Source organism: Heterodontus francisci, unplaced genomic scaffold, assembly GCF_036365525.1.
Source record: "Heterodontus francisci isolate sHetFra1 unplaced genomic scaffold, sHetFra1.hap1 HAP1_SCAFFOLD_59, whole genome shotgun sequence".
Classification (NCBI taxonomy): Eukaryota; Metazoa; Chordata; class Chondrichthyes; order Heterodontiformes; family Heterodontidae; genus Heterodontus; species Heterodontus francisci.
This window is the reverse complement of record NW_027140758.1, coordinates 8762265-8770011: the sequence shown is the minus strand read 5'-3', so window position 1 is coordinate 8770011 and position 7747 is coordinate 8762265. Positions and strand designations below refer to the sequence as shown.

The window sequence follows — 7747 nt, the reverse complement described above, 5'->3', positions numbered from 1 at the left end:
TTGCCTGTAAGGTATGATTCTGTGAGTATGACTACGTCAGGCTGTTGCTCTCCCAACTTAACACAAGCCACCAGATGTTACTAAGGAGGACTTTGCAGGGTCGACAGCGCTGGGTTTGCCATTGTCATTTCTGGTGCCCAGGTCGACGCCGGGTGGTCCGTCTGGTTTCATTCCTTTTTATTGACTTCGTAGTGTTTAGTTTCAACTGAGTGGCTCGCTCGGCCATTTCAGAGGGCATGTAAGAGTCAACCACATTGCTGTGGGTCTGCAGACGCATGCAGGCCAGACAAGAACAGCAGATTTCCTTCCCTAAAGGGCATGAGTAAACCAGATGGGTTTTTACAACCATCAACAATGGTTTCATGGCCATCATTAGACTTGCTTTTTAATTGCAGATTTATTATTTGGATTTAAATTTCAATGGTGGGATTTGAACCCACGTCCCCTGAGCAATACCCTAGGTGTCTGGGTTACTAATCCACTGACAAGTCCACTGACAAGACCACTACGCCACCACCACCCCTAGTGACCATACTGCAATTAGCTTTGGCATAATCATGTAAAAGGACAAAGATACAACAGAAGTAAAAGTTCTAAATTGGGGGAAGGCAAATTTTACAAAACTGAGACGTGACTTGGTGGATGTGGACTGGATACAACTACTTGAAGGAAACCCCAAAGATGTTCTATCAGTACATTAAGAGCAAGAGGATAACTAAGGAAAGGGTACGGCCTATCAGAGATGTACAAGGGAACGTATGAGTGGATGCAGAAGATGTGTGTGGGGTTCTTAATGAGTTTTTTTCTCTGCCTTCACAAAGGAGAGGGATGATGCAGACAAAGAAGAGGTGTGTAAAATATTAGATACGATAAGCATAATGAGAGTGGAAGTACTAGAGAGTCTGACATCCTTCAAAATGAATAAATCACCAGGGCCAGATGGTTTGCATCTGAGGTTGTTAAAGGAAGCCAGGGAGGAAATAGTGGATGCGCTGAGGATCATCTTCAAATCCTCACTGGATATGGGGGAGGTGCCGGAGGATTGGAGGTCTGCGAACGTTGTCCTATTATTTAAAAAGGATGTGAGGGATAGGCCAAATAATTATAGGCCGGTCAGTCTGACCTCGGTGGTGGGTAAATTATTAGAATCAATTCTGAGGGACAGGATAAACTGCCACTTAGAAAGGCAAGGATTAATCAGGGATAGTCAGCATGGATTTGTTAAGGGAAGGTCATATCTCACTAACTTGATTGAGTTTTTTGAGGAAGTAACAAGAAACATTGATGAGGATAGTGTGGTGGATGTGGTCTACATGGATTTTAGTAAGGTCCCACATGGCAGACTGGTCAGTAAAATGAAAGCCCATGGAATACAGGGGAATGTGGCAGGTTGGATCCAAAATTGACTCAGTGAAACAAAGGATAGTTATCGACGGATGTTTTTGCGAATGGAAAGCAGTTTTCAGTGGCATTCCACAGGGCTCAGTGTTGGGTCCCTTGCTGTTTGTGGTATATATTAATGATTTGGAATTAAATGTGGGAGGTATGATTGGGAAATTTGCTGATGACACAAAAATTGGCCGTGTAATTGATAGTGAGGAGGATAGCTGCAGACATCAGAATGATATGAATGGATTGGTTGAGTGGGCGGAAAAGTGGCAAATGGAATTCAATCTGGAGAAGTGTGAGGTAATGCATTTGGGGAGGGCAAACAAAGCAAGGGAATACACAATAAACGGGAAGATATTGAGAGGGGTAGAAGAAGTGAGAGACTTTGGAGTGCATGTCCACAGGTCCCTGAAAGTGGCAGGACAGGTAGCTAGAGTGGTGAAGAAGGCATATGGAATGCTTTCCTTTTTTGGCCAAGGTATAGAATAGAAAAGCAGGGATGTAATGCTAGAACTATATAAAACGGCGGTTCGGCCACAGCTGGAGTATTGCGTACAGTTCTGGTCACCACATTACAGAAAGGACATAATTGCTCTGGAGAGAGTACAGAGGGGATTGACAAGAACGTTGCCAGGGCTTGAAAGTTGCAGCTATGAGCAAATATTGGAGCAACTCGGGTTGTTTTCCTTAGAACAGAGGAGTCTGAGGGGTGACTTGAATGAGGTGTACAAAATTATGAGGCGACTAGACAGAGTGGACAGTAAGGACCTGTTTCCCCTGGTGGGGAGGTCAGTTACCAGGGGGCAAAGACATAAGGTGATTGGTAGAAGGATTAGAGCGGACATGAGGGGAAACGTTTTTACCCAGAGGGTGGTGGGTGTCTGGAATTCGCTGCCAGGAATGGTGGTGGAGGCAGAAACCCTCAACTCATTTAAAAATACCTGGACATGCACCTGAAGTGCTGTAACCTGCAAGTCTACGGATCAGGTGCTGGAAGGTGGGAATAGATTGGGTGGCTAGTTTTTTCGGCCAGAGCAAACGCGATGGGCTGAATGGGCTCCTTCTGTGCCCTAATTTTTCTATGATTCTATGGAAATTGCCAGCACTGACACAGATCATTTCATTAGTACATTGATATTGGACTGACTATAAGGAGAAGCTAGTTAAACACATAATGGTGAAAGGAATGGAAGATAGCGTTGGTTGTTCCAGATGAAGAGGGATAGACAGAGGTGCGGGTACAGCAGACTTCAGACAGTAATCAGCCCTTTCAGATACTGTGGGTGGCTCTGAAAAGAGCCTTTGAGTATTTGAAAAAATCCTGGCAGATTGACTTGGTTTTGGTGCCCGGAGCGCTGGTTTTCTTGGGCAGCAACACGGCCTGGATATTAGGCAGCACTCTACCCGGAACGATGGTCACCCCTCCCAGCAGCTTGTTGAGCTCCTCATCATTGAGGACGGCCAGCTGTAGGTGTCTGGGGATGATGCAGGTCTTCTTGTTGTCCCGGGCCGCGTTACCGCCCAGCTCGAGGATTTCAGCGGTCAGATACTCGAGCACAGCAGCCAGATAGACCTGGGCTCTGGCACCCACACGCTCAGCATAGTTACCCTTTCTCAGGAGCCTGTGAACACGGCCCACCGGGAACTGCAGTCCAGCCCGGGAGGAGCGAGACTTGGCCTTGGACCGAGCTTTCCCGTTGGTCTTTCCTCTTCCAGACATTTCCACAATCTCACAAATACTTTCACAATGAATGGATAATTTCGTCAGCATTAAACATACACATGGGGTAGTCAGGATGGTCGAGCAGTCTGAGACGGTTCATTCAGATCACAATTCTCTCTGCAGGGGTGGGTTCAAATTCCCCTTCTGATAAGTTGTGTTTTGACATGACTAGAGGTATTTGGGAGTAGCGATGAAGAACAAACAGAGATCACGAAAGAATATTGACAAGCAAAATCAAAACAAATCCAAAGATGTTTCATCAATACATTGCAGTCAGAGGCAACTGAGGAAAGAGTAGGGCCCATCAAAGACCTAAAAATGTAACCTATGTGTCAGTGTGGAAGATGTTGGTATGTTTATTAATGAATATTTTACTGTCTTCACAAATGAGGGGGGTGATGCAGATATTGTAATTAAGGAGAAGGAGTGTGAAGTTTTGGACATGATAAACTGAGGGAGAGAACAAGTATAAATGGGATTAGCATCCTTGAAAGTGGATAAATCATCAGGGCCGGATGAAATGTACCCCAGGCTGTTAAAAGAAGTCAGGGAGGAAATAGTGGAAGGTCTGACCATCAGTTTCCAATCCCTCACTGGATACGGGTGTGATGTCAGAGGATTGGAGGTCTCGTAACACTGCAATAAAAGCAAAATTCTGCAGATGCTGCAAATCTGAAATAAAAACTAGTTGCATTGGAAATACACAGCAGATCTGGCAGCAACTGTGGAGAGAGAAGCAAAGTTAACGTTTCTGTTCTGATGAAATGTCACTGACCTGAAATGTTAACTTTGTTTCTCTCCCCACAGATGCTGCCAGACCTGCTGTGGATGTCCAGCACTTTTTGTTTTTATTGCTAACATTGCACCATTGTTGAAAAAGGAAGTGAATGATCGACCAAATAATTAAAGGCCAGTCAGCCTAACCTCAATAGTGGGCGAATTATTGGAATTAATTCTGAGAGACAGGATAAACTGTCACTTAGAAAGGCACAGATTAATCAAGTACCGTCAGCATGGATTTGTTAAGGGAAGCTCCTGTCTGACTACCTTGATTGAATGTTTTTGAAGAAGTAACAAGGAGGATTGATGAGGATAGTGCAGTTGATCTGATCCACATGGATTTTAGCAAGACTTTTGACAAGGTCCCACATGGCAAACTGGTTAAAAAAAATGAAAGCACATGGGATCCAGGGGAATGTAGCAAGCTGGACACAAAATTGGTTCAGTGGCAGGAAACAAAAAGGAATTGGTTACAGGTGTTTTTGCAACTGGAGGACTGTTTCCAGTGGTGTTCCACAGGGCTCAGAACTAGGTCCCCTGCTTTTTGTGGTATATATTAATGATATGGACATAAATGTAGAGGGCACAATCAAGATGTTTGCAGATGACACAAAAATTGTCCGTGTTGTTGATAGGGAGGAGGATTGCTGTACACTGCAGGAAGATATCAATTGACTGGTCAGGTGGGCAGAGAAGTGGTAAATGGAATTCAAATTGGACAAGGGTGAGGTGATGCATTTGGGAGGTCAAAAAAGGCAAAGGAATACACAATTAATGGGAGAACACTGAACGGTGCAGAGGAAGTGAGGGACGTTGGAGTGAATGTCCACAGATCCCTGAAGGTAGCAGGACTGGTCAATAAGGTGGTTCAGCAGGTATATGGAATCCTTTCCTTTATTAGCTGAGGTATAGAATATAAGGGTGACCTGGGTGTCCATGTCAATAAGTCACTGACAGCTAACATGCAGGTGCAGCAAGCAATTAGGAAGGCTAATAGTATGTTAGCCTTTATCACAAGAGGATTTGAGTACAGGAGTAGTGAATTCTTGCTTCAATTGTATAGAACCTTGGTTAGACCGCACTTGGAGTACTGTGTGCAGTTTTGGTCTCCTTACCTTCGGAAGGATATTATTGCCATGGAGGGAGTTCAATGAAGGTTCATCAGACTTGTTCCTGGGATGGTGGGACTGTTCTATGAAGAGATTGGGGAAACTGGGGCTGTATTCTCTAGAGTTTCGAAGAATGAGAGGTGATCTCATTGAAACCTACAAAATACTTAAAGGACAGTCAGGGGAGATGCAGCTAAGATGTTTCATCTGGATGGGGAGTCGAGAACCAGGGGCTCAATTTCAAAATAAGGGGGAAGCTCCTTAGGACAGAGATGAGGAGAAATTTCTTTACTCGGAGGGTTGTGAATCTTTGGAATTCTGTACCCCAGATGGCTGTGGAAGCTCAGTCGTTGAGTATGTTTAAAGCAGAGATTGACAGATTTGTAAATACAAATGACATAAGGGTATATGAGGAAAGTGTGGGGAAAAGGGCATTGAAGTGGATGATCAGCCATGATCATATTGAATGGTGGGGCAGGCTCGATGGGCTGAATGGCCGACTCCTGCTCCTATGTTCCTATGTTCCTAACTCCACATGATCGGCGAGGCACATCTTCAGGCCGACTTGGTGGATGGTGTAAACAGATATCACTGCTTCTGATCTTCACCAGAACAGAGAGTGAGATGTAACATTGATCATCAAACAGACTGTGAGAGAATACAACAGAATAAAACACATGGAGAGTCACTGTGGAATAACACATAGATTTGATTGGAATGTTGAATTCTGATTGGAATGGATAAAACACCAGAAACAACAGATTAAATTGGGATTCTCATCACTATATTGATCTGAGACAGAAAAGCGAAACTGATGGAAAGAAGGGAAGAAGGAAGAAAAGAAAGGATGGAACTGCTCACTTTTTTCAGTTTTTTCACTTGCCCCTCAAAGCTGGATAAAAAAAAAGTTGCATATAACAGAGAATTTCACCAAAAAGGGAGATTAAATGCTGCAGAAACCTTGGATCGAAGGATGCCCCAACAGATCACCTGTTTAACTGTCTCCTCACTGGGGGATTTCAATCAGTGAGTAATATTATTCTCTACCTTTTTTTGTTAAATGAACCCAGAACGGTCACTTGGAATTAATATTTGTGTTCCGACTCCTGAATAATAAAATTGTGAGTTTCTCGATATTTTCGGGACACATTTCCTGCTGAAAGAACTAAGAACTCTTTTCTAATTTACACAATACTATATACACACTCATCAAGCCTCCTGAGCTAGCATCCTTGGTGCTGCTCTCTCCTCCCAAACCTCATCTCATGTGACTGTTACATCATCACTTTGACAGTGGGAGTGATTGATCCCAATGTCTTCAGTATTAACCCTTTAGATCCTTATACTACACTGTCTGTCCAAAAAAATGGGTGGAGGGAACTTGATTTATCGAAACACCAACAGCTGCCAGTTGAAAATCAACTCAAACCCATCAGCGAGAGAGAGAGAGACTGTCAGAGAACTTCCTGCATCCAGTCCTGACCCTGTCACACTCAGCAGCTGCTCACCCAGACCCCACTCTCATCAACACTGAACATTGTTACCGAGACACTTCAAATACTGTTTATAAAAGCAGGAAAGGTCAATGTTCACACTGCTGTATTGAAAAGAACAAAGTTTAATATCTCCTCACTGTTTCTCGGTAACCACATGAGACATAGGTTTTCTTATGTGGTTCCTTTGATTTTTCTTGTTCCTGACTGACAAATATTCCAAACCACAGATAAACCCTCCCACTTGCGTCATGTCCCAGTCTCAGTCACAAGCAACACATAACAACACAAACACTCTGAAACATACAACGCAGTCACACTTTCCTACAGTGACATTAATGTCGAGCTGTTTTCCAGGTTGAATGCAACTGTGAACAAATTTGTATCAAAGAAGTTGCCTTTGAAATATCAGCACTGAATTTCTGTCCAAGGAGGAACAGCCATTCCAAACTCACATCCTTCACAAAGGCTGTTTTCTCTTGTGACGAAAATTCATCACATAATTTGAATTCTCACTGAAAGTTCAGAAGACACAGATGGAAGTGGTTGACAAGGTAACTTATACATCACAAATGAGAAACAAGGCTCTGCTGGGAATTGAACCCAGGATCTTCTGTTTACAAGACAGGTGCTTTAACCAACTAAGCTACAGAGCCAGATGTTGTTATAATTAAAATCAGAGGAGTGCACTATTTATTCTCATATAATATCAATATCAAAGGAAAATACAGCAGATGCTGGAAATCTCAAATAAAAACAAGAAACGCTGGAAATACTCATCAGGTCTGGCAGCATCTGTGGAGAGAGAAGCAGTGTTAACGTTTCAGGTCAATGACCCTTCTTCAGACCCTTCGATATATTCTCATCCCACTTCTCCACAGGTCACAACATATATTTTAACTTTTCCCACTTCCTGAAACAGTCAATCACATACTCTATTCTTCCCAGAATAGAAGACACTGACCAGGTTTCTTTAATGAACAGCAAAATTATCAGTTTATTACAGAACAAGTTTTAACTAGTCATGAAATAAAGCATAAATACACAGGTAGAAATTTTAAAAGTTCCCTTTTTACCTTAACCAACATTTAAAGCCCCTTTCTTACCACAGCCCCACACACGCACACACACATACACCGGTTAACTGAAAAAAAAAGAATTATTTTTTCAATTCTGAGTTCTGTTAAAGACAAAAACAACACTTGGGCTGATTACTTGTTCATTCCTGAAGAAAACAGCAGATGAGATATGTT

At 43.0% G+C, this 7747-nt stretch overlaps 1 non-coding gene across 1 annotated transcript; it reads right to left on the bottom strand.

The window, feature by feature from the left end:
- Nucleotides 1-7076: 7076 nt before the first annotated feature.
- trnat-ugu (transfer RNA threonine (anticodon UGU)) lies at nt 7077-7150 on the bottom strand. Its single transcript has one exon. It is a non-coding gene; the product is annotated as a tRNA-Thr (tRNA).
- Nucleotides 7151-7747: the final 597 nt, after the last annotated feature.